At 38.7% G+C, this 27,497-nt stretch overlaps 1 protein-coding gene across 10 annotated transcripts in view; it reads right to left on the reverse strand.

The window, feature by feature from the left end:
- The window catches only part of CACNA2D3 (calcium voltage-gated channel auxiliary subunit alpha2delta 3), a 752,236-nt gene that overhangs the window by 585,661 nt on the left and 139,078 nt on the right, over positions 1-27,497 (reverse strand). The gene's annotated exons all lie outside the window — the stretch shown is intronic.

Genomic DNA, 27,497 nt, shown 5'->3' on the forward strand with positions numbered 1-27,497 from the left:
AGAAACTGGGGCACGGGGGTGGGGAGGGGCAGGGCCAGACAGACTCAGGAGTATTCTTTGTGGATAAAGATTGCCGTTAACTATAACACTACATATATTTATAATCGGAAGCATTCCAAAGGCAAATATTCACTCATCGAAAACCTCTTATTAAGGTAGGGGTCAAAGTCACTAGTTTATAATAGTTAACTGTAACTATCCATCAGAAGCAGTGACCATCAATTCATATCATGTTCACAACTGTAACATTTACTATAACTTACATTTGTCTGCTTGAATAATATTCTTCTGAATTTATTTCACTGCTTACTTCTTAGGGATATAGTATTGATCACCTTTCTGTACCGCTACATAATTGCGCCTTTCTCCTCCCCCCACCCCGGATAAAAGTATGTGTCCAAAGTCACAAACTGCTAGCCATGTCAAGAATAGAAACCAGGTCACCCAACTGGCAATGCTATAGTCAAGCCAATATTTAATAAATGCCTTTAAAGAACAAGATACTAGTTAATGTTAGATCACACATCTAATTAAAGATTTCTGTTTGGACCACTTAGCTATATGGTCTTTTTGTTAGTGTGGTATTTGCCCGTTGTGGATTCTCAACACATTTTTCCCCTTCAACACTATTTTTCCTCTCTCCCTTTTAGTTAAAAATGAAGGAGATGAAGCTTGAAACCTCATTAAGGAAATGACCTATGCACAAAGAAAACAGCCAGAGCTCGTTATTCAAGTTGTAGCTCTTGCTAGTTTTCTGGGGAAATCTGATGAATAATCTACAGCATGATGGCCTTTGTACCACAACACATACACACTATATTATCAGCGGGTATTACAATCCATCAACATAAACAGTGAACACATTGTTTGGCAAAAACTTTGCAGTTGGGAAAAACCTTCTTCCCAACCTTGTTTCTGAGACTTACAACACATGCAACTAAATCTGTTAATGGGAAACAACACTCCAAAGAGATTTAATCTCTCCTTGCTAAGTGCATATAGCTCTCCACTCATGCCACAGGGATTTGCAAATGTGTCAACTGCAGACTAGGAGACAGATCCCCTGGTTCTACCCATTTTTGTAGCACCAGCTCTGGTCCTACATTGCAAAATATATGTAAGCAATCTTCCCCGCTTTTCTCTCAACAAAAGGGCCCAATGAATAAATTAATTGACTGCAGGGCTGGGGCATAATTGCCTTTGTGTTAGTTTGTAGGTATGTGGTTACACTTGAAACATTTCAGCAGCTGAGTACTGTACAGCTCACGTTGGGAAAGCTTCTGTTAACTGAAACAACCTTTATCCAGGATTTTTCTTTTAAATTAAATGTAAATCAAATTTGGCTTTATGTTCTACAATGTAAGCCACATTATTTATCTCTAACACGTTTAGAGACACACTTCGATATAGTTTATTTACACAAATATGGAGGCCCTTAAAAAGCTTTTGTTTTGTTCCCGCAGCCCTAGGAAGTATTTTTTAAACCCAAGAACTGATTACACAGGATCACCAGACTTCACCTCACCAAAAAAATAAACTGCAAAACATAGTAACATGCTAGAATGCCAGCATACAGTACAGAAACAAACTATTCCATTTCATTTCAGTCTATAGCACTCACAGACATGAAGAGAAGTTATACAGCGGTGTATTTCTCAGAAAAAAATTATGGAGCCTTTGCACGGTAAAGTACCCAAACAGCTTTATTTTGCTTAGTCAATAAACCACTACTAATGATAATGTAACTATGAATTAAAGATGCATCAATCTGCATAAAGAGAGAAGAGAACCCACTAATAATAGTCAAATCAATACTATAAAGTCCTAAAGAGAGCAGTTTGCTCTCTTTCAGGCTAACAGTAATTAATTTCCTTTTTTTCTCCTTATACCAGAAGAATCTAGAGAAAGAATGGTTTAATCACCTAAAAGATCTTTAATTAGTAAGAGAATATATTTGGATAAGTAGTTATAGTACACTTCTTGGTTTGTTTATGGCACTTTAAAAAAAATATTATCAGGATTGCACACACACATACACAAAACACCACATGTACTCAGATCAGAAGTGTGTGCCATGAGCTATCTAAATGGAAACAAAAGATTCTCAGCAATATTTGAATTATAAACATTTGGAATTTTTCCTGCTTTTAGAAAATACTCTGTTTCAACTTCACCCAGTTAGTAAAATTTCTGCAGCACATTTTTGCAACACAACTATCCCTGTTTTAAAACTGAGTATAGGCAGACATACATAAATATTATCATACATTTGCTGTATATATTTCAATGTTGCATAATAAAAATGATATTCCTGTGTTGATTTTTTAAATCTACAGCAGTTAATGAAACATTTTATAGTACTGAGTAGAAAGATTTAGGCTTAACTATAGTGGGTCTGATGAAGGCACCCCCGTCTCCTTCAGAAATTAATGGGAATTGATGGCCCTGACATCTCCTAGAAGGTGCTCAGTACTTTGCAGGACTGGGACCCGTATGTACAAGCAACTAGGCAAAAAGACAAATTATCTACATGCCAGATGATTTTCTGGTTCCAAGAGAGAAAGCCATTACTTTTTAAGAACAGAATCTGTTAATATTCACTGTTTTTGAACTCTTCAAGATTAATTTCTGCAGACAGCAAGCTTAAGAATTGAAGTTGCTACAATTAATAGTATATCATTGCAATAATGATATTCAGTGAGTAGCTCTATAAATTATATTTTAATATGTGCATTTTCCCCATATAATTTATAGCAAACATAAGTCACTATTTTTCTTTGTTCAGAAACATTTATATGAAGACACTTTTGAGATATCCACCTCCATTTTGCTAATCAGCTCTGAACGTAGAACGTAAAACAAAAAACCCACACCAAATCACTGTTTACTGCCGATCAATCTATCGATAACTCCTCTCTGCTAAACACAAAGCAGTTTTAGCTGAACTGAACTCCAGGCCTCAAATCAGGAAGACACTTAAGCTTGTGACTAGCCCCACTGTGGTAAACAAAATAGGAACTTACATAACCAAGCATGTAAGTTAAGTACCCTGTGAATCAGGGCCTCTGCTGTTACTTCTGACAAATATGTGCTTTAATGTTGCCAACCCTAACGTCATCAAGCTCAACAAATTTAACGATTTGGAGACTGAGCTTGAGCATCAGTGCTCCTTCAGAGGCTGCATTAAAGATTTCAAATCTGGAGTCAAATCTTCATTTTGTGGGGCTTTTGTCAATCAGTCAGTGTGACTGTAAACACTGCCCAAGACAATGGCGAGACACAATCGGTGCCAACACTAGACTGGTCATTTTAACCCGAAGGAAAATTAGTATCTAAGTTCTTCTCAAATGCCCACTTGCAATGTAAACATCCTGGGCTTCATTTGGAAGCTTGCTTTCATTCCACAAAATATAATCTGTTTCTTATTAAGGCAGATCTGCGAGAACCGTGTACCTCAATAAAATGTAATTGTGGCAACCAGATATTCTGTTTGCATTTGGAGGCACTGCAGAGTATGTGCAGCATACACAGGACTGCCAGAGGCATACATCTGTTTGTGCAGTTCTAGTTCAGTAGTTTAAGGAATGAAGTATCACCTCATTACAGAACTGCCATGTATGAGTGAATTTGTGGAGCTTGCCCTCCTCACAGTAAGACAGTTCTAATCTCCTTGCAACCCACAGTGGCAGCACAGAGATGAAGTGTTAAGCTTATCAGGCCTCATCTGTACCATCACCTACTTAGTTAAACCCAGGCCATCTATTACTCTGTCATTTCTTTGTTCCTGAGGTGCCTGAATGCATAATAGCCAATACTGAAAGATACAAGATATCTTCAAGGCTTCCAAAGAGGAGCATCCACTTTATTTTTTTTTAAACAGCAAAATGAAAACAATTCACAAGTCTTTTATGTGTAGGTTGCTCTAAATACATTTTCCACCCCAAACTGAAAATCTATTTTATGCTATCATTGTATTCTCTATTATAAGACTATTCAAACATTTAAATAAATTAATCTTTTAATGTTTGTGTTGGAACTGCTGATTCTAAAACAGTATATATTTATTATTATATACGAAGGGTACTATGGTGGGATTTTTTGATTCAGTACTATTTTTAAATTTCAGATTTTATGCCATATTGAAGATAATTTCCACTGGCACATTCAACTGTTTGTCTCAACTTAAGGTCTTAACTGATCACTCTCGTTAGAGTGTGTATGGTAACACCCATTGTTTCATGTTCTCTGTGTATATATATACTTTCCTACTGTATTTTCCACTGCATGCATCCAATGAAGTGGGCTGTAGCTCACGAAAGCTTATGCCCAAATAAATTTGTTAGTCTCTAAGGTGCCACAAGTACTTCTGTTTTTTTTACGGCTACAGGCTTACACGGCTGCTACTCTGAAATCTGCAAGGTCTGTTCCCAGTGTAGCATTCCGGGAACAGACCTTGCAGATTTCAGAGTAGCAGCCATGTTAGCCTGTAGCCATAAAAAGAACAGGAGTACTGGCATGTTGGAGCCTGCCTACATATGCAAAGAAAAAGGTATGCAGCAGTTGTTCGGAGACTATGTCTCTCCTTGCGTTGCTACCCAGGTAGTCCAAACAGGCGAAAAATAGGATGCATCACACTCCCTTACTCCCCCTTTGCATACAATGGAAGTCTGTGGGTCTGCAGACTGCCTAAGATTTCCAAAGGCGTCCAACACCGCCATTCAAATTTTTTTAGAGGTCCGTAAATGAAAAAAGGTTGAAAACCACCAACTTAAGGTACTAAAGTTGCCATGTAACATTTGTGGAATACTGTCCACAGGCCTGCACTGAGGAGCCTCAGTTCAATCTGGAACATTTATAGGGGTTTGTTTTGGGGGTTGGTTTTTTTAAAGCATTTTAAAATTATTCTAAATCAGCAATTAGCACTTGGCTCATATTTTGCTGTTACAACTGAAGATCTGAAGAGCCCAAGTCCGAAGATGCTGCCAGTCTCACCATTAGTTCCTTGCAAGACAGAAACATAAAATTATACATTTACGAGAGATCATTTATAGCAGCCAATTAAATCACTTTGCAATAACAGTGTACATTAAAGAATGTTAATTCGATTCCTGCCAGCACTGCAGCTCGCTGTCAATACTGCATTTAAAAATCCTTATGGGATAAACATGAAGGTATCCTAATCACACTGCATCATATTTACATTCTTCTTGTAGAAAGGAGCTTCTAGTGATAGTGTTAGTAGTGGTAGTGTTAGAACAAAAGCGCTTTTCATTCCTGACATTACCCATGTTTGGATAATTGAATAAACCCACTTTCACTGGACTGTTTCAAGTGACAGCTGGTGCTTGCATCCACCTATATGATATCGAAGAGTACATGCCACTATAACATGCCAACATGCTTATAGTTTGCTATTGAATTGGTACCAAAAAAAGAATACAGGTGCAAAAAAATTAAGGACACTGCAGAAGGTCAGGGTACTGTTTTCAGCTTCTGGTCCTCAATATTTAAAAACGCTGTAGTAAGGTAACTTTTCTACAGCATACTAAAGTATTCCATTAAGTATGTATTCACTAGTTATCAATTTTGGAATCGTTCAATTCTTCTGATATCTGGGCTGATGATCTCACCAGATATAATCTTCTGACAAAAAAGACTGAGCCTACACAGCCTGTATACATTTGAAATTAGTCACCTTTCAGAAATAAACTGTTTAATTACATAATTAGCCACTAAAGATGTCACCTATGCTCTATCATTTTAGGGATCCATTAACATCCCACAAAGGAGCCCAGGGATAGGCTACTTTCTCCTTCCTGTCTGGCTCAGGTGATCCAGTGGGTAAGATCACTTCCTGTAAAAGAAAAACCACAGGGACAGCATGTGGCATGCTCAAGTGTTGCCCTCAGAAAAGCTTCTTATTACTGCAGGATGACAAGAAGAGATGTGCCAAATCAAACAGTACAACTTACAGAAATCTAATGTCCCTATGTGACTGCTCCTGGATATTTTACTGTTATAGCTTCTGTAATCCCCATCTTTTTATTCCTTTAATTAGCACATTGCAGCTATAATCCTGCCCTGAGAAAAACCTTTGTTCTCAAATAATAATTTCACTAACAAGCAGACAAATTTTGGTCGTCTTGGGCTTTCTTTAGAATCCTCTCCCCAGTCTAACTTTCTACATAATATTAACATATTGCAGGATATCACATTTGGGTAGGGGGGACATGAGGTTTTGAAGTTATCAGTGAATTCGTTTAAGACAACTCTTTGGTTCAAGTATTTTTATAACAGTATCAAAGCTGTTTTCCATTCAAAGCTCTTCTATATAATACACATACACAGTGTTGGAATTCTTCTTAAGAAATTCAGGTTCCTCTATTTTAAAACGTTTTTCCTTCTGTGGTTCTTCTCCTTTCGGAAGTATAATGAGAAAGTGCCAAAAGAGGGAAATTTGACTAGGAAAACCAGAAGATGTAAGTTCTCTTCCCAGCCACAGACTTACTGTGACTGAATTCATTTAACTTGTCTATACCCTCCTTTCTGCACTCATAACAATGGATACAATAACTCTTCATCTCATAGGACTGTTTTGAAGATTAAATCATATCATGCTTAGAGATCTTTGGACAAAAGGAATGTGTGAAGAGTATCATGAACATATTTCCACCTCAATTTGAACCACTTTGGGAAACGGCCTTCCCATTCTTTTGATGCTGCTCCTTCCAATCTAACCCCCCCCCCCCCCGAAATATTTTAGTGAATGAAGGCAGATTTTTTGTGCGGAGGGGATTAAAATGTATACATATGAATACTTTGCACGTAGCACATTTATTCTAATACCCTTACACTAGAAACAGTGACCCATTTTACAGATAGGAAAACTGAAACAGACAGGAAGTTAAGTTATTTGATCACACCCACATAGTGAATCAGTGGTACAGTAACAGTCCAAATCTTGACTCCAATCATCCTACATGAAACACAAGATCATACAGCTTCCATGTTCTTATTAAATCTCAGGAATTTTTCCAAATATAATTTGTATTAGGACATCTAGAGCAACAAAGTTGTCTCTAACAGAATATTCTTTACTGCTTTTAAAAATTATTTTTGTGTACCTCAAGCAATGGGACTTCTCTCTCCCCCTTTAGGAGATTATTCCACAGTCTAGCAGCTCTCACTCTTAGTCCCTGATATTTTAACCAAGATTTTTCCTATTGCATCTGGGTATATGCCATCTTGTCCAATCATTATTTTCCTTCCTTTATGTTTGCAGCCTTCATATAGTTGTAAATACTCATCATGTATTCCCAGTTGTTGCTTATCGCGTGTGTGTGTGTGTGTGTGTCCCCGTCTGTCTGTCTGTATGTATGTATTAGAAAATACTTTATTTCTTCTCAATCTTTTTTTAAATATATAAATTAATACTTCCAGACCCCTCATTATTGTGTTCCTCTTTTCTCTGTCTCCAGTTTGCCTACACATTCTAGTATTAAAGTGCCTAGAAATGAACATATTATTTCAGATTTCAGAGTAGCAGCCGTTTTAGTCTGTATCCGCAAAAAGAACATGAGTCCTTGTGGCACCTTAGAGACTAACACATTTATTTGAGCATAAACTTTCGTGGGCTACAGCCCACTTCATCGGATGCATAGACTGTATGTTCCAGTCTATGCATCCACTGAAGTGGGCTGTAGCCCATGAAAGTTTATGCTCAAATAAATGTGTTAGTCTCTAAGATGCCACAAGGACTCCTGTTTTTTTTTCATATTATTTCAGGTATCATTTCACCAGTTGTATGGAAAGTGACAAATCACCATTCTGCTCCAGGATATGCTGTTACTGCATAGTTAACACATATGCACTAGGCTTGAATAATTAAAATAATAATTAAATAATAATAATAATAATAAAAATTAAATAATTTTTAAGTCTCTACATGAGACAAAAGCAGGGGTGGGCAAACTTTTTGGGCCAACGGCCACATCTGGGTGGGGAAATTGTATGCAGGGCTCGGGCAGGGAGTCGGTGTGTGGCAAGGAGTTCAGGGTGTGGGAGGGGGTGCGGTGTGCAGGATGGGGCTCAGGGCAAGGGATTGGGGCAGAGGAGGGGTGCAGGGTATATGAGAGGGCTCAGGGAAAGGAGATGGGGTGCAGGAGGGGTGCAGGAGGGGGCTCAGGGCAAGGGTGCAGATTGCAGGAGGGGGCTCAGGGCAGGGGTTGGGGTGCACAGGGGTGTGGGGTATGGCAGGGAGCTCAGGGCAGGGGGTTGGGGTGCAGGGTGCAGCAGGGGGCTCAGGGCAGGGGGTTGGGGTGCAGGGTGCAGCAGGGGGCTCAGGGCAGGGGGTTGGGGTGCAGAAGGGGTGAAAGGTGCAGGCAGGGGGTTTAGGGCAGGGAGTTGGGGGGTGGGGTGCAGGGAGGGGTTCGAGCTCCGGCCCGACACTGCTTATCTAAAGCGGCTCTGGGGTGGCAGCAGTGCGCACCGGGGCCAGGGCCGCTCCAGGAAGCACTGTGGCCCCTGGGGATGGGAGGGCGGAGAGCTCTGGGTATGCTGCCCTTGCCGCACATCCAGGTACCTCTCCCGAAACTCCAGTTAGCCACGGTTCCCCATTCCCAGCCAATAGGAGCTACGGGAGGCGGTGCCTGGAGGCAAGGGCAAGGAAGGCAGAGCCCTCTGCCCCCCACCACCCAGGGGTTACTTCTGAGAGCGGCACCGGGCTCGTGGCACCACGGGGGGGGGGGGGGGGCAATCCTGCAGGCTGGATCCAAAGCTCTTAGGGACCGGATCCAGCCCGATGGCCGTAGTTTGTCCACCCCTGGACTAAAGTCTCTACAATGAGATCTACAAAACAAACCAAGTTTAATGCAAATGGTTTCTCCCCCGACTTTCAGGATACTTACAAGTTACATTGTGTGTTGAGTTCTGCAGAATTCACTCAATATATTTGGCAATAAGTTTACAGAAGCTATTTAAAACACCTCTAAGCTGAGAACAAACATGAAAAAATTCATTATTAAAGTATTTTTAGTTAGGAAAGTTAGCATAACCAACATTGAGGTTTAAAATAAAAGCTGCATTTTGGAGAAGAAAAATGGTGTTAAGACACTGGACTCGGACTCAGGATATTTCGGCTCTATTCCCAGCTTTGCCATATACTTCTAGTGTCTGACCTCAAACAAGTCAGGTAATCTCTTATCACCTCACTTTCCCCATCTATAAATTGAGAATACTACTTCCTCCTAACCTTCTACTGTTTTGCCTATGTAGATTCCAACTCTGCAGCTACACAGGCAGACCGCAATAACTGTGCAAAGCCCTATGATTTCAGAGCATTAGCAGAGCCAGGTTTCATCAGTAGTGGAGCTGGAGGGCAACGGGTCATTGGTGGTGCCACCTTCAAATACATCAATTGACTTGAAAGGGTATCACACAAACACCTAAGGGATGTTGGGGGGCAGTCAGTCTCAGCCCCCTCTCCTCCACCTTCTTCCTTCTTCCCTATTAACTCCGCAACTGCCTCAGTGGGGTTCTGTATGTCACAGCAGTCTGTCCACATGCTATCAACTGCAGAACTAGGGCCTTAGACTGCAAGATCTTTGGAAAGTGACTACCTTTTACTATGTCTATGTGTCTGTGAAGTACCTCGTACAATAGGACCCCAATCTCAGTTAGGGACTATAGGCAGTACTGTAATACAAACAGTAAATCATAATAGCAAATCCAACCTAATTACATCCAACATAAAAGCAAATCCAACTACTTCTCCCTCTGCAATATGTACATCACATATATTCTACATGTAGAAAGAGCACTGGCTAATCATTTCAGGTGTTCAACAATTTGGCTAGCAAATGGTGTAAGCCTCATTTAAAAACTGTAAAAACGTGAAGGAAATATTTATATTTTTTTATTAAAAATACTGTGTCCTTTCAGGCTCAACTTTTTCCTTGAAACTAGAAAGAATTCCAAGTAAAATGTCACATGTATAGAATAAAAGATAATGTTCATAGTTTGCAAATGCAGCACACAACGAAGATTTGTAGCAGCAGAGAAAATATGATGACAGTGATTTCAGGCTACCTCGTTCAGGGTGGATTTGATTTAAATCGCTCGTCAAGGAGACTCGATTTAATCATGGTTTTCTACATAAAAGTGCATTCTTGTTTGTTGTTATAGCCTTAACACATATTCTTCACAACTCAGAGAAAGATATAGAAGGTACACACTATACATTTTTAAACAGTGATTTATTTTTGAAAACTTTTCAGATTAGTTTCACAGCTATATCCGAAAATAAATGATTGTTTGGTTATTTCATTTACCAAAGGTAATTGAAGCAGATATTTATGAAGTCTTTGGGAGGTGAAGTACCTCCAATTCAACAGGTTAACCATTATATTTAGAGGATTTTCTTGCCATGCTGTATTAGGAGAACATCACCAGACAGACATTTACATTGTTTTATTTAACTAAAACAACAACATTAAGTATCCTGGATTTTTTTCTTCCACAGCAAACATATAATATTTTAACAAAACAAGCATAGGTCCCTCCCATCTCACATTTATCTCCAGACTTCTTCTCCTTGTCCAGATCTATTCCACCCCCAACAATCTTCTGTTCATTGAACTTTTTGAAACTTTGCACTTTTAGAGAGAGGTAAGGGATTGACTCTGTGTACACAAATTTGTAGAGGGACAATAGAGTTGAGGTTTGTTATTTCTCACCTCTATATATTATTTATTTATTTAAAAACTTTTTTGCTGTTAACAAGCCTGTTACCTTTGGAGACACAAATTCACAGTTTGAGAACTGCAAAACTAAGCATCTCTAATGGTATCTTCTAGACTGAGCACTGAGTCCCATTGGGTAGATAGAAAGATTAACCTAAATAATCTACCGGTATACAGAAGCCCCTGGAACCCCATAAGATTGGGTCTCTAATCCATGAACTATTGTAATGTTTAAGAAAGTTTTGTAAATGAGTTCCATGAATATATTGTCTCATACTATAGAATTAGAATTTATAATCTCTATTCCATGATGAGATATCTTTGAGCTATAATATATTTTAATTAAAACGATCTTTAGATAGGTTTTTCCCTCAAAAAGCATTTTATCAAAAAAATCTGATTTTTTATTTTTTTTTAAATCATTGATTTTTATCCACCCTGACCTTGATATAGTTAGACAAATTAAACAATCCTTTTCGTGCTCATCTACCATGAAATGTGTGTACACATAATCTATTATGCTGTTGTAAAAATAGCTATCCACTTCCCAAATATATAGTAACTACCTATCTTAAAACTCAGTCAAAGCTTCTGTCACTATCATACTAGATCTTTGGGACTGCTTCAGAAAAAAAATCCTATCTATCTGAATGCCCCAATAAGACAGGCACAGAACTCCAAAAGATGGACAGTTAGCACTATAGTATTTTCAAACTTTTACTTAATTACACTGTAATATAAAACCACAAAACCTTCAAATGGTCAATTAATACATACAATGAGGGTCACACAAGACTCCCTCATCTCTCTACCTGGATTCCACTGAATCAAGCAAACCATGCCTTAAAAAGCCTCCTAATTTGTAAGTGACATCAAGCTCATAATTATGACTGGTGAGACATCACACTCTTGATTTTCAAAAACACACTACTAAGAAGCCCCAGTTACAGCAGTTGCTCTGATCTTGAGTTTCTTCTGCAGTACTTTGAACACCGGAAACAAAAGGGATTACTAGTACATAGAAAGAGACATCTGGAAAAGAAAAGAGAATGAGATGGTATAGTTTTAAGAATGAAGATGGAGGAAAGGAATGGGCTAGTTTGATGTGAACAAGGAGATGAGATCCACATGTTTAACAACGTTTAGGAAAAAAAATCACACAATTTGGAATTATGGAACTGTAATTCCACTTCCGGATTCTGGTGACAGCACATCACAAACTTCATTCTTGAGGTTTATGTCAACAGTGAAATTATGGGTCTGTAATTCACCATTGCCTCTATTTAGTCTATGTATTATGGTTGCCTGCATTTCATTTGTACATAGCACGTACTGACATACGCATTAGCCAGGGACCTTTATGTGCCTGCATCAGTTTTCCTTCAAGAGCCAAGTGTGGAATCCATCTAACTGCATAAGCAATTTTCTTGTGTGTCAGATTCTTCCAATCCAAAATAATATGGAAAGAAGTCTAAAACTTTATGCACTCCTATAAGATCTTTTAGAAACACACACCTGACTTTATCAAATTTTTTGGAAGTCAAAAAACTAAACTAAACCCAGGATAGGTACATAAACAAGCTGCACATATGCCATAAATATTAGCAGAGGGGTAAAGAATTTCCTATATTAACAAAAGTGTCAAAGTGAAGTACAGCAGTGTGTATTTTATTATTAAAAGTATACAGCAAGTATTAATATGTTGCATTCAGTAGCCTTGAAAAAGTGTCACAAAAATTTACAAGCCCAGGCACAAAATCTCATCCTTTGTTGTGATGCTAATAATAAAAAAATATTATTTAATCATCCAGAAAAAAAATTACTTATCGGAGGTGCATGGTTGAGTAGATGTTTTATAAGACTGGTATAATCTGGTGTATATATGTGTACAATAAATCACTTTCACATTGTTCCACACGCAAACAAAAACAGAGTGTAACAACACAGGGCCCAATCCTGTAATCCTTTCCCCATCTGAGTTGTCATACTGACATCAGTGGAACTCCTGCATAGGTAAAGATTTTTCACATGAGTAAAAACTCCAGGAATGGTCTTTTAAACTGCTGAGCATGTGTAGGTAGCATGAAATAAATATTTCAAAATATTGTAAATATAATTTGGATAATAAAAATCTAGAATTCACAAAACAGCATGTAACAGCTTTACATAAAATTATGGAAAGTTCATAGCAGTGTTTTAGACCTCTTCTCAGCATTCCTTTGGCTGAAGTGAAGACTAAAAATATTCAGATGTGCACTGTCTTGCTGCAGTAACACTCTATTCTAATACTTTACTGAGAGATTGAACTGATTTCTTGTGCCTTAACAATATTTCCAGTTTTCATTTACTGCAAATATTGAACAAAAGATGTTTTAAAATATGCAGCTTGCACCTAATTAACAGCCCTAAGCGGTTCTGAACTCAACTGAATGATGCAATGTTTCTGATACTGCTGCTATACATTGCTGAATTCATATGACAATATTAAACCTACCTTTTTGGAAGTGTTATTTTTCCTTTTAGCATACTGAATCCCCATCACAGAAATCACTGGTGAACAAGATGTTCCAGTTCAGGGCTTCATCCTGCAATCCTCATTCAGGCAAATCTCCCATTGTTACCACTGGGAGTTTTGCCTGAGTGAGGACTACAGAGCTAGATTTTTTCAGGGTCATTCTCCCACTAAATCTTTGAAGATATGGACACCCCTCAATGTAATTCTAGCCACATGATTCACAGTTGCCAATTGTTTATTCTATATTTGATATGTGAATCACCAACAGACCGAGAGAAGCCATTACATTTTACCATGCCAATTTGGCGCTCATGCTCACTCCATAAATATACACTAGGAAATTGTTTTGTTGGAATCAATGTTATTGCACATGAATGGTGACCACTTTTCAAAACAAAATAACCAGGCTCATTTCCACATGATATTTATATTTTTTTCTCATATTTCCAAATTTAATTGTCTATAACATGGATTAGGACTCTACATTTTCTACTACAAAAGGACAAAGAGGTCGGAGGGGAGAGGTTTTGTTCATTTAGCTAAAAATGACCCAAAATGGTTATTTTTAAATATTATAAAAACCAACCTGAAGTGTCTGTTGCTATGCTGAGACTTCTTCTGCCATTATTTTAGCTCAGAGATCATTAATATGGCTAAATCAAAAGCTCATTAAACCTTTTTAGTCCTCAAATAAAGACTAATGGACCAAATTCTTCCTTCAGTTATACACATGCACCACACCAAAGTCAATGGAATTTAGTGTCAAACTTTGTCAGAAAGAGCCTTGTGAGAGATAAGAGATTCCACAACCACATAACTTACACAGCCTTTCATCACATTTAACTCTGTTAGCAGCTGATTGGCTGCCCCCCCCTTTTTTTTTTTAAAGAACAGTTTCTTGCACCTGTGGCTGCATCAGCATCTTCTCACCCAGAGGAAAAGATACTAGGGGGAGCCTGCTACAAGCTACATCACTCATTCGCTCACAGAAAGATCTCTCTGTCCCCCCTCAAATGTCTTCAGACTAGTGCAGTGGTCACCAACTGGTAGATCGTGAACGACCGGTCAATCCTGAAGCCACTGATAGACAATTGCAATCTCTGGGTGCTAAAGTCCAGCGGCACAGCGGGGCTAAGGCAGGCTCTCTGCCTGTGCTGGCCCGCACCGCTCCCGGAAGCAGCCAGCATGCCCCTGGCCTGTGGCCCCTGCAGAGGGGGAGGGCAGGGGTCTCCATGCACTGCTCCTGCATGCAGGAACCGCCTCCTCAGCTCCCATTGGCCGGGAACGGGGAACTGTGGCAGGCAGTGCTTGCAGGCAGGGGCAGTGCACGGAGACCCCTGCCCCACCAGGGGCATGCAGGCTGCTTCCAGGAGCAGCATGGGGCTGGGATAAACAGGGAGCCTGCCTTATCCCTGCTGCACCACCAACCGGGAGCCGCCCGAGGTAAGTGCCGCCTGGTGGGAGCCCACACCCCAACCCCCTCCCAGAGCCAACACCCTGTGCCTCCTCCTGCACTCCAAACCCCTGCCCCAGCCCCGAGCCCCCTCCCAGAGCCAGCACCCCCTATCCCCTCCTGAACCCCAACACTCTGCCCCAGGCTGGAGCCCCCTCCTGCACCCAAACTCCCTCCCACAATCCAAACCCCTCACCCCTCCTGCAACTCAATTCCCTGCCCCCACCCAGGGAAAGTGAGTGAGGTTGGGGAAGAGCGAGTGACAGAGGGATGGGGAATGGAGAGAGGGGGCTGGGCCTCAGGGAAGGGGTGAAGCAGATCCTGGGTTGCACTTCAATTCAAAAAGCGATCTTGTGCGTAAAAAGGTTGGAGACCACTGGGGTAGTGGCTAACTGCTTTTATAGTAGTGTCACTGTTTTGTGTATTATGATGCACTCAAGCATGCCTTGCACTTTAAAGTTAGGGGGCTAACAGTCTATTCCAAAACTCTGAGGAGAAAAGGCAAAAGAATTGAGAGAAGAAAGAAAGAAAAAGCCTTGAAAAAAATCCTGTCTCTAGGCTAAATAAATTTAAAGAGATAGGCAACCCTCAACTGACAATGGCCATTTTGTGGACATTCCAGGAGATTTCCTGGTGGTCCTGTGGGCCAATTAGATGGTGAGGCTGCGATTCAAAATGCATAAAGGAGGGTAGAATTTGGCCTCAGATCTTTAGCTAGAGTGAATGATGATATAATTTGTCTACTTAATAGCTTTTATTTAATCACCATACACCCATTAAAACACCTGCTTTTCCTCCTGAATTGTAGCATTCAGATTTTCTACGTTCCCTGGCTTAAAGCATATTTAAGGAAACAAACTACAATATTAAAAAGCACAAAAAAGGAGCTAAGTCAAGAAGTGGCTAAGAAAATTCAAATCTTCAAACTGCGACATCTGAAGAAAGCAGTTACACAAGACATTCATGTAGCTTCAAATATGTCGCTTGACGATGTAGGTGTGACCGATACAGCGATTTCCCGCAATGTCTTGACAGGAGACAAATTAGCATTTTTAAAGGCAGCATTAGGTGTTATATTTGGACCCAGCAGAGAAGAAGCTAGAAACACAGCTGTCTGCTGTGAAGATTTTATTGTTCTTTTGACAGCAAAACTGAAACCAAATCAAAAGTGAGGCTTTTCCTGGGGATGAGGGAGAGAGCTCAAACTTTAAAGGGACAGGCCATCATATTAGATACATTTTGGCTTTCATAACTATACCAAGTCCTTTGTTAGAGAACATACATTCATGTAAGATATCCATGTTGGGAAAAACCACTTTTTAAGAGTGTGTATGGCCACAAAAATGACTGCAAAAATGGCACCTCCCTATTCAATGGTTGCTGCAGCTCATAAGAGATGTACCCAGATATGTAATAAAAGGCAGAATTGTTTTATAGAAAGGCACACTGTATATGGTATGAAATTTGCTATGCAAAAATTCTAAACTAGTACTTGCTGTACTAGCTAGTACTCTCGTGAGCTGCACCCATGTAACCGAGAGCAGAACTGGGTACATAATGTAGCTGCCAAAGACATACTGCCAACAATAAATAGATGCTTTGGGATAAATAAGGGCACGACCATACTTATTGTGAGGCATGGAAGCCTCTAATCAGTTCGTTAGGTATTACAGGGCAGATCCTCAGCTGGTGTAAGTTGCCATCAACAGAGCTATGATAACTTACACCTGCTCAAGATCACCGTTATTAGTTCAATGGTCTGAGTTAGTTACTTTAAAAATACTGGGTGTAGTCCGGGATCCATTGAAGTTAATGGCATAACTCCCACTATCCTCCCAGGAGCCTAGGATTTCCTAGGTAAGGGGTAGGAAATGCATGTGACACAAAATGCAGGTCTCTGTCAGTATGTGTGTTGTGCAAATATGAATGAATTAATTTTTGTTAATTAGCAGGCTTTTGCTTTTTGGTGGGCTCTGAAATAATCTTGGAACATAGGAGGATATATGGGACAGGGGGTTCTCACTGTGCAAAATGGATGTTTAAATGACTTTGTATCTTTAAGAGGTGTGTTTGAGCTTAGGAGGCATGAGTATTCTTTATTTTTCCTTAGGCAGAATAAATAAATAAAAGTGATCATAAAATTAATATTATGTCATTCACAGAGGACTGATGTATAATATAATGATCCATTTATTGTTTAAGGTCCCTTATCTTGTTTGTGAATTGAAGGTTTCTGCAATTATGATGTCCAGTTAAATGGAAAGCTACTACTTGCATTTGGAACTCCCTACATTGGAGACACCTTCAAAAGCTTGAGCATCCAGTACCCAGGAGGGTACTGTGAATTTGGAACCTATGCACATGGCTTTTGGATAATGTAGTACAATAGCTATGTGGCCAAATTGTTGCAGAAGGCAAATGTGAGCTAATTAGGATTTTTTTTAATGAACTGGACTATTTTAGAGTTTTTTGGAAGTATTACTGGTTATCTAAAAAAGGCTGAGTTGGACAGGTGAGCTCTTTTACTTTAGATTTTGTTAGAGGTAAGATGGGAGCACAGAGAAGCCCGGGTCTAAAAACAACTCCTGGTCTATATATTTACCCCTTGTCTGTCTAGTAAATTAGCAGATAATTCCTTAAATTGAATAACGGTCATAAATGTTGGTACCACTCCCCTAGATACTGTGAGAACACTAACCCAGATCACGACCCTTTTAGGGTACAAATACTCCTCAAGTGGCATATCCAAAAACAAGAACTGGAGTAACATATGGGTGTGCTCACCATTCCTGCACATGTTTGAACCTGCAATTTATAATGGAATTATACCCGCCAACTATGTACTCTAACTTAGAAGGCACTTACCTCCTCTAGATACCAACTGTTATTGGCAAGGACTAGCTGCTGCCAAGAGACTATATTACAACAGTGAAGAAATACAGTAGATAAGAAGAAGCAATGCAGCATCAAGGCAGATAGCTGTAGGCATGAACCAGGGTAACTACAGAGGCAATCAATGAATTCAACTGCCTATTATATGCAGATCTCTGTCATTAGCTGGAGAAACTGCTGCAGGGAGGCATAAAATAGGTCTCTATATGCCCCCTAGTTATTGTTCTAGCTAGGAACTGGGGAGATACAACACATAATTAATTGGATCCTTGACAGAGATTCAGAGAGACTTCATTTAGGATATCAATATAAGGTCTTTACATAGTCCATCCAAGTTCAACCACAGTCAGTCAGTGATCAAACTCTCACTCTTCTTCTCAAGGTCCATCAGTAAAAAAGGACTCCAGATAAAATCAGTTTTCCCTGCACTCAAGTCTCACAATTAGAACTGGTCAATAACTTCCCAAGAGAACACTTTTCAGTTGGAAAATGGTGTTTCAAAGTCTAAGTGTTTCATCGGAGTGAGGCAAGCATGCTCCATTTGAAAAATAAACGGAGATAAGGCAACTGAAGGTAGATTCTACAGCAGGAAGGGAGTATCACCATATGCACTGAAGGAGAGAACAATAGTTCCTTTTGGGGATAGCTTGAAGGACTTTGGACTCATTCACATCTCCTCTTCACCCCTCAAGGAAGACAGCAGCAGCAGCAACATAGAGAAGGTTACACAGATATGTCCAGGATCCCTTGCAAGTGTCCTTTATCTCAGATCTTCTTCATTACTAGAAGCTGAAGAGGGATGTGTGGCTAAGCATTGCAACAACTGGCTGTCCCCCACCTCTCCTACCCTCAAGCAGCTACTCGGACCACTTTTTTAGTGTAAATAGCTGGTAACAGAGTCTCTGACAGGCTCAGAAAATGTGGAGAGGCTATTATTTATCCATAAAAAATAGATCCTTGCTTCTCCAGGAATGCATCCTGTGGCAGGAGACCAGCAGCAGCCTGGTGGAAGATCATATGATCATGGCTGAGGAAGAGCAGAAAGACATTGCTGAAGAAAGACACTACCTTAGGTCTCCTTATTGTTCTCCAGAATCAGCCCATACCAGGCTGCCCTGCCATCACTGCAAAATATTCAAGAGCCTCCTATTTCTAACGTGGAGTGGGGAGCGCCTTCTATCTCCCCCTTCCCACACTCACTCCGACTGCCTATCCTAGTCCAGGGGGATGAGAGGGGGGAGGAATATTTATTCCTTTTCATTTGGTTTGTCTGTGCACCAGTCTTGTATTCTCCTGCCACCCTGACTGATACTGATGCATATAAAACTGAATTGAAAATGGCCACTACTAGAGTCCCTGGGTTGAAAAAAATAAAAACATTTTGTTTTGAAAATGTTACTCAACATTTCCCGGTCAATAGGAAGTCCATGAACCACACCATTTCCAAGGAATTTCAAGTAACGAGAATTTCCTTCCATAAGCTAACACTTTATTTTAGCCATTTAGAAACGGAAAGGGTTTCCCTGAAATTAAAGGAGTGAGTATTTGTTCTCCACTTAGAAAGATTTTGCCTGCAATAAAGCTGGCTACGTAAGTGCCCATAATCTGTATCTGTAGTGCAACAACAACATATGTAGCATTGGTTCTACATTCCTTTTATTCTGCCCTTTAAACCACGCTGCAACGATTTCTAAAGAAAAAGAAAAAAAACCATGTACTTTGTGATTTTCCTCCTTTATTTTCTTTATATGGGTGATATTTCCTTACTGTGAGATGCTGGAGTTGTAAGACATTTATCAAACAAGCAAACCTTTGAATTTCCACTCCTCAGAATTCCATAAAGCAAGCTTTAAACATTTTTTTTAAATCAATAAATGTAGAAACAATCTCAGAACTGTAAGTGATTGAGGGTGCACTACTTCTGATGTAGCAGATAAAAATAAAACCTGTGTGATCACAGATCATATACTGTAACAGCAACAAAGCGGATAAGATTATGGTAATAAAGATGTAGACAGATCAATAGAAAATCTGCTATATTTAGGATAGTCAGCAAATAGTGGTACAGTATATTACCTGAGCAAAAGACAGTTTGATCATTTTCTGTTACCTTTGGTATGATCTATAAGGAAAAAAAAACTTGTTTGTGTCTGTTGTCTACTGATGAATTCAAGATAAATGTCAGGTAATGAGTCATACTGAATTCACTGCAATGTACCATGAAAAGGAATTGGTCATAGGTAGGCATGAAATAATGGATAAAAACAGGTGCTTCCTTTTCCCCCAGGAAAAGTAATAGCAAATTATTACATACAATAAGGGGGGTGGGGAGGAATATATGAATTTGTATGATAAACATCTCTATTTTTACACAAAAATATAAAATTTTACTATTTCCTAATACTATTTAATACCTTCCTCTGTGTCACCTCATTATGGCAGTCAAAATCCCTGGCTCCCAGGAACAGCATCCAGTGTTGTAAAATATTGGAAAGTTTAATAGTAAGCTTCACTCCACTTCTATTAAAATTGATGTTAGAAATTACATGAAAACTCTTCAGTTTAATTAATACCATGCATTTAACACTGACAGACATCAGCAATATTCAGCAACTGCAAACATGCTGTAGATTTTGATTGAAAAATAACTGTAAGCACATTTAGTGTTGTGTCAGATGCCAGACTAAGAGGCTTGCACACTGAAGTCCTGTTTATTTATAGAAACAAGTACAGAACATGGAGGGTATCCATGCATGTTTTAATAACTGTAGGGGTGAGTAGCTAGTTGCATTTCCATGGTCACTGAAACTGTGGCCTCTCTCTCCTGAGTATGCCAATAACAAAGATCCCAATTAGTGGCCATCGTGATGGTGGCTTTTGTTATATGGGCTACTCATTCACTACACACACGTTTAATGATGGGTGAAACTCAAAAGGTTTCATTCAAACAATTATCCACCAGGACCTGCCACAGCAAGACCCTTTGGAGATGGAGTAGAGGCCAAAACTGGATGTCCCTGGAATTTTACAAAACTCTGCAGGTTTTTAGTTTACAGATGTTTGTAGAACTACTTTGCTTGGTTTTGATTCACATATGGCCACATGCCTGTATTACATTTTGAGTTTCCAACATACCTCAAAACAAAGGTCAGTCAGCCTCGTCACGTTATCATGTCAGAACAATAAACCGACTTTCAATCAACATAGGCTGAGTTTTGAGTAAATGAGTTACACATCGGTTTTGGGGGTTATTTTAATTATTTCACACAACACAATCTCCCTCATATTTCTGGATGGGAGAGCTCATTTAACAAAACTATTTCATCCAGCCCTAAATACTTCCAATTTTTGCATTATTCCCACAATCTGCTGACATGCTCAACAACTTAAAGCCTTTGCATAAGGAATTTTAATAGTGGTTGGAAGAATGTATTTGATCTGAATAGCTCCTATTATTTGAAAAATTCTTGTCTTAAAAAAAAAAATCCTTCAGTGCAGTTCCAAAAATAAAGTGAAATAATTTGTTTTAATTAAATGGAATTTTAATTATGCATGTTTCTTACACATCACTTTTATGATGTATGCTTATTATGCTCATCATAAAATCACTTAAAAAAGCTCTTCTGTTGAGTGATTATTATTGTTGTGAACAGATTACTGTTAGTGCCATGGGACCCATGCAAATGAGATATATTTCAATAGCTTTGCTTACCAATGCAAAGGCTGAGAGCTGTGGCAGCAAAGAAGGTGGAATGTTCTTGAAACAAAAAGGCCCAAATTCTGTTCTCAATTGCAGCCGTAACAACCATAGTGAACTTGATATGTGGCCCAAAATGTCTTTCAGTAAATTCATCACAAAGCTAACCAGTTTAGACTAGTCATTGCAGCTGCACACAGTGAAGGCTAGAGAAAAATCTGACCTTACATTCAATACATTTTACAATGATACATACCCCATCAATGCACTTTCACTCCAGTTCATATTTTCCACACATGATTTATTATAAACTACCAAGGGTATCATCTAGGGTATTAGGCAAGTGTTCAGTCAATATTTTGCAAACACTTTCTCAGCTGAGCAGAAAGTCTTTTCAGTACTAATGGAGGCATTGTCAGTTATAAGTATCAACTTTTCCAGTCACTTTGTTAGATCATTTTTCTTGCATCAATCCTTGATACACAAAAAAAAAGCACTGAACAATCACTGGAAAGTCAAACTTAATATGGATATGTTATGCAAATAGTAGGAAACAAATCTTAGACACTTCCCACATCTCTGAATGCAAGGTTAAAAGGTACTGTCTAGCTGTTGTCTGCTTTAGTTATATAAGGCTGTAAAAAAAGAGAAACAGAGCATGATTGACACTATCACAAGGTGTTTAAGCTGTGGTCAGTTATTAAAACATAAGTGAATTTCAAAAATTTGAGATGCAGATAAGCAACCAAAATTTAGCCATTTATCCAAAATCTTAGCCAAACATCTTGAGTCTGCAAATCTCATGAGTACTGTTTTGGTTTTTCTTATCAGACAGAAAAATCACAGGGAAAAACAAAACATATTATTTCTACTGCAGTAAAGCCTAGAAGCCCCAGTAATGGATCAAGATCCCTTGTGCCAGAAGTTGTTCAAACACAGAACAAAAACAAAATACAAAAGACAGCTCCTGCCTCCAACAACCTCCTTTTTGGTATCTTGTACCTATTCTTCTAGTAAAGCCAGGACAAAGTACTACAGAATCAAGTGATATTGGAAAGTGAGTTCTAAAAAGTTGTGTGTACCTGCAGATCACAATTATTTGTGTTAATCGGGACTAGCAAGGACAGAGAACTGCAGAGGGACATAACATAGGTAAATGGGCAACACAATGGCAGATGCAATTCAATCTTGACAAAGTAATGTCAACTATTTGTACATATTGTTTGGCACTAAATTAAGGCTCCAATGCCTCAGCTGGCTCTGTGTGGACGGAGGCATTGACTTGGTGGCATGGGAGGGGTGAGCTGATAGACTGGGACTTTAATGTACCCACGCTGGAAAAAAGACCGGGAAGTCACTGTGAGCAGCTCACTGAAAGTTCTCCTCAATATTATGTCAAAAAAAGTATACTGCTAGGCTGTAGAAGAAATGAGACACAAACATTTTTTTTCCTAACATTTCTAATTTTTTAACATTACAGTATTTTCATTATTAAATTAATGGGATGCTTCACTTGGAATATTCTACTCAGTTATAGTCACCTTATTTCAAACAGGATAATGTGGAAGTAGAGGAGGTTCAGAGATTGGTTTTTTTTAAATTCCGAGACCTCTGAAGACGTCAGTACGAGGAAAGACTGAAAAAATTAGGACTGCTTAGCTTGGAGAGGACATGAAAGACATGTACAATTAATTATTGTACTATATATGTGTCTGTCATGTATACATATGACAGAAAGCAAATCAGGCGCCCCTATTCATACTCTGTCGATGCAATAAAAGGAATACAGTTCTTGGAAACAGAAAAACATTTCGATTTACAAATATTTTAAACACCACATCTCTAAACTATGGAACTCATTGAGGCCAAGGGCTCAGCAGTATTTGAAAATATGATAATGAGAACAGAGTTACTTTAGATAGGATTTTTAAAAAATAGAAGTGAGATAAACCTTGATGTGTCAAGGGCATAAGCCAACCAACTCAGTAGGAAGAAGCTCTCTTTATAGTAAGGGTTTTCCATAGTTTTTCACCAGTATGGTGATTTTAGCACCTTTGTCAACAGCATCTGGTATTGGCCAGCATCAGAGCCAGGATACTGGACTACTAGTCTCATCTGCTATGGCAATTTGTTTGTTTTGAGTTAATCTGATGATTCAAATTGGTTCTTGCAGCATTCAAACAAGGTCACTCATACCTGGTTATTATCGCGATACTATCTTCTTTAAAAAAAAAAAAAATTGGAGTGTAGCATTTATAAAAACTTCGTAGGTTATTGAAGTTTCTGCTTTGAGGTTTCCTGAAGGCAGCAGGAACAAAAATAGAAAGGCAGCATTTTTATTTTCACAATGGTGCTTTAAGCATACTACTAAAGACTCTATAAATAAATCTAAGTAGTCCGCCCACTTTATAGCTAGAGGCTCTGATAAAGTAGACATTCGGCAGATGATTACATAAAAGAACTGGGTAAGTTTAAATCCTTAGAGTTCAAACATAGCCTGCTTAGTATTTGGAACAATCTCCATATTATTTGACCAGATCTGAAGTATGAAAGGGAGTTTGACCTAAAAAAACAAAAGGAAGAAGTGAGGGAATAATGTGATTTTGTGCAACCTACAATAGTTATCACTACAATATCAATTCATGACATGACTTCGCTTCCAACAATCAAAGGCCAATGGTGCAGTCTGAGATGCCAATTTCTACGCTCCTGAAAAAATATTTTAACTGGATCTAGTCATAAAGTTGCCTTCAGTACCAAGCAATTTACAGATTACAAGTTTTAGTATAAACATCCATGAAACATGTATTTCTGTACTACAAGTGATGCTGGGACTACACTTCTGCTTCCAGACAGTGGGTACCCTGCTGTTGTGTGTGTGTATATATTAGAATTTTGGATTTTCTCGCCTCAGTATTTTGCCCAGTATTTTTTATCCATCCAGAATTTTTAAACTTTTCATTTGCTTGGCATCATAATTTTTTCCTGTTATTGAGACAGACACTTCCTTCCCGCCCCATTCCCCAAGAAGAAAAGAGTATGGAATCTTGCTGAATCATCTAAAAATAAAAAACCAAAAAAATTCTTTTTGATTCCTAGGAGAAAGAAAGAATAGTTGGTGGTGAAGAATAAGACAAAGACAAAAAAAAAACAAAACCTAAAACAAACCCCCAAACCACACACCTAACACAGCACTGAGGCTGTACTGTTCTCAAGCTACACACAGCAACAAATTACTCTCTCAAAAGAAGAATGCAGGTCTTACATGAAGTGGAACAATTAATTTCACGCTTGTCATCCCAGCCTCAATAGTGTGTTGATTTGAATCAGATATTTGTGGTGCATTACTGCATGCAGTGGACATTCTTGATACCTCCTGAGCAGACATATTGCTATGATGACTATCATTGTAAAACAATCCATCAATAAGAGTAATTACAGTATTGATCAAAATAGCTGGCTGTTTCGTATCAGAATCAATTCTCAGGAGTTGCCAGAAACAGGACTGTCTAATGAACTATTCCATCACTGCAGGAACTGAAACAGCTAATATTCTGGAAAGCTCTTAATAATTACTCATTGACTCTAGATTTCTGCTTCAGTAGTTAACTATACCCTGCTTATTGTTGCTTGAAAGTCAGTCTTAGTGGCTAAAGTAAGATTCCAATGCAAATTTCTAAAGTGCTAACATCTGCAAAAAATATGTGAAAAACTCCTTAAATAATTTTATTATGCTCAGCTAAAATCAGAGAAATCTAATTATATTTCTTATTACATTGTTTCTGGGTGAGAAAATGCATTCTGGGAGTAGACAGCTCATTTTACAGTGGCTGCTCTGACAGTATTCTGTGACAGGCAGGGTGGAATGCATTAAGGTTGAGATTGTAAACAAGAGAAAGCATAATGCCACTAATGTGACATTTTCATGGGATTGTCACTCACCAGATTACTGATCATGATAAGACAGCTCCAGCTCTTAATGCTTCATTATAAACTCTAGAAGACATCTTCATGGTGTCTTCCTGAGCTCTACCTTTCTTCTGACCTAAATTATAATAATATTGAACTACAACTAATTCAGACCATGTTTTCATATTTTACTTGGAAAACACAAATCTGATATGTTTTTATCAGCAATTTAGGTTTATATCTATATTAAAGTATAAATTAAACTACACAAGCTCAGTGAGAGATGGTATTATATTGTTTTACATAAAGAAACTTTTGCATAATACATTAGCAGAATCATCAATATTTCCTTTGGTATTTGCTGAAGTAGCATTAATTATGCTCACTTTCTTTTGGTATTCATGTACCATCGATGTAATTAATTTGATGTTTACTGGAGCATTAAATGTTCTCTTTTATAATAGATTTCCCAGAACCCTGTTCAGTGGTTGACCTTAAAATGTGCCAATTTTGCATTAGATAAACAGAGAAGTTTAACTCAACATTTGCAGCATTCCCAAGAATAAATAGAAGAAATTATAAGAAATACCACAACGGCAACATTAATCTTTGATACTTTGTTGATGAGTGTGGCATGAATGCCTTGATAGCTAAATAGATCAAAAATGTTAAATTTAAAAAGGGATCCAGTGTAAATTGCACAGGTGAATTCTGGTTTCTATGTGGTCATTTTTAATAAAACTAGATGTTCCTCTATTTACTTGCCCCCAGAAAGGTGTATTTTGGGATTGATGAAATTTTAAAAACTTCCTCAATTATCAACGTTCAAGATTTTGCAGCTGTATTGGAAGATTAAGATAAAATGAAAGAAATTTTGCAAAGCGAACAAAGTAACTACTATGACTTCTGTCTTAAATAACAGCTCCCATCTGTTCTATCACTGGTGGAAATGGTGAGTTTGAATCAGCTAATAGAGGACATGTTCTAAAGCCCATGGAAGACAATAGGAGTCTTTCCATTGGACTTCAATCGGCTTTGGATCAGACCCATAACTTATAAGCTTCCAGAAATTATGCTACCAGTATAAATTGTAATATAAAATTTTTCTTGGATATTTACACTACTCAACTAGAGCCACATAGATAAAACTGTTATGTCCCATCCCTTCCAGTTCTACGATTCTATGTACCAGTTAAACCTATGTTACTAACAACACCCTCACTCTCTCAGAGGTATTGTACACCTCTACACCGATCTAATGCGTCCCAATATAACACGGGTTCGCATACAATGTGGTAAAGCTCTGACATGCTGCTCTGGGCAGCGTGTTAAGGGTGCCAGGCCGGACCAGGGCCGAGGGGTTGGATAAGGGGCAGATGGTCTCGGGGGCAGTCAGGGGCTCCCCCTCACCAGGGTCTAGGAAGCAGGAGCTGAGGGGGCAAATTTGGGGGGCCCACAGTCCCTGAGTGGCCCGGGGGATTAGCAGGGGGCCAGGAGCAGCCCGCTCCACTTTCCTCACCCCGGCCCCAGCCCCAAGAAATGGGGGGGCCAAAGCAAGTTCAATATAACGCGGTCTCATCTATAACACGGTGAGATTTTTTGTCTCCCGAGGACTGCGTTATATCGGGGTAGATGTGCATTTCCCATCCTATGATATAAAGTAGTCACCATTAAGAAGTTAATATCTGCCAACACATACCAAATAGTAGCAGCTGAGATGCCACTGTTATTTGCTAATTTTACCTATTAGAAAAGTATGGCAACCACTATATGTTAAAAAGCTAGAAATACCATGTATATAAGCGAGAGAGATCACTGTCAACATCATTGTAACTAACAAGGATTTAAATTAGGCAATAAATGTGGCATTTCAGATACTGCTGAGGAGCAACTGTTGATAAATATTGACTTTTTAATGGCCACTATCAGATTTTATTTTAGTGACAATACTAAATGACAATGACTTATTTTAGTGACAAAATGTATTATTGTGAAGAAACAGTCAAAATCCTATGACAAAATAGCATCAAAAATATGTCACTAAACAATATTTATGAAACAGGTAGCTAGGAGTAGGCTGGAAAGATTAGATTTGTGTCAGTAAATGTCAATTTCACTCTGCACAAAAAAACTGATGAAAAGATACTTTTTCATTGATCATAATCAAAATTTACAGATAGACAAAGTAAGAAAAATGCTCCTTGAGAACTTATCAGAGTTTCATTTAAGGATACTTACTTTTGTGCATTAACAGTTATAAAGCTTTAACTTGCTGAATCTCAGCACCTACTG

The sequence above is a fragment of the Mauremys mutica genome, chromosome 7 (genome assembly GCF_020497125.1).
Source record: "Mauremys mutica isolate MM-2020 ecotype Southern chromosome 7, ASM2049712v1, whole genome shotgun sequence".
NCBI classification, from domain to species: Eukaryota; Metazoa; Chordata; order Testudines; family Geoemydidae; genus Mauremys; species Mauremys mutica.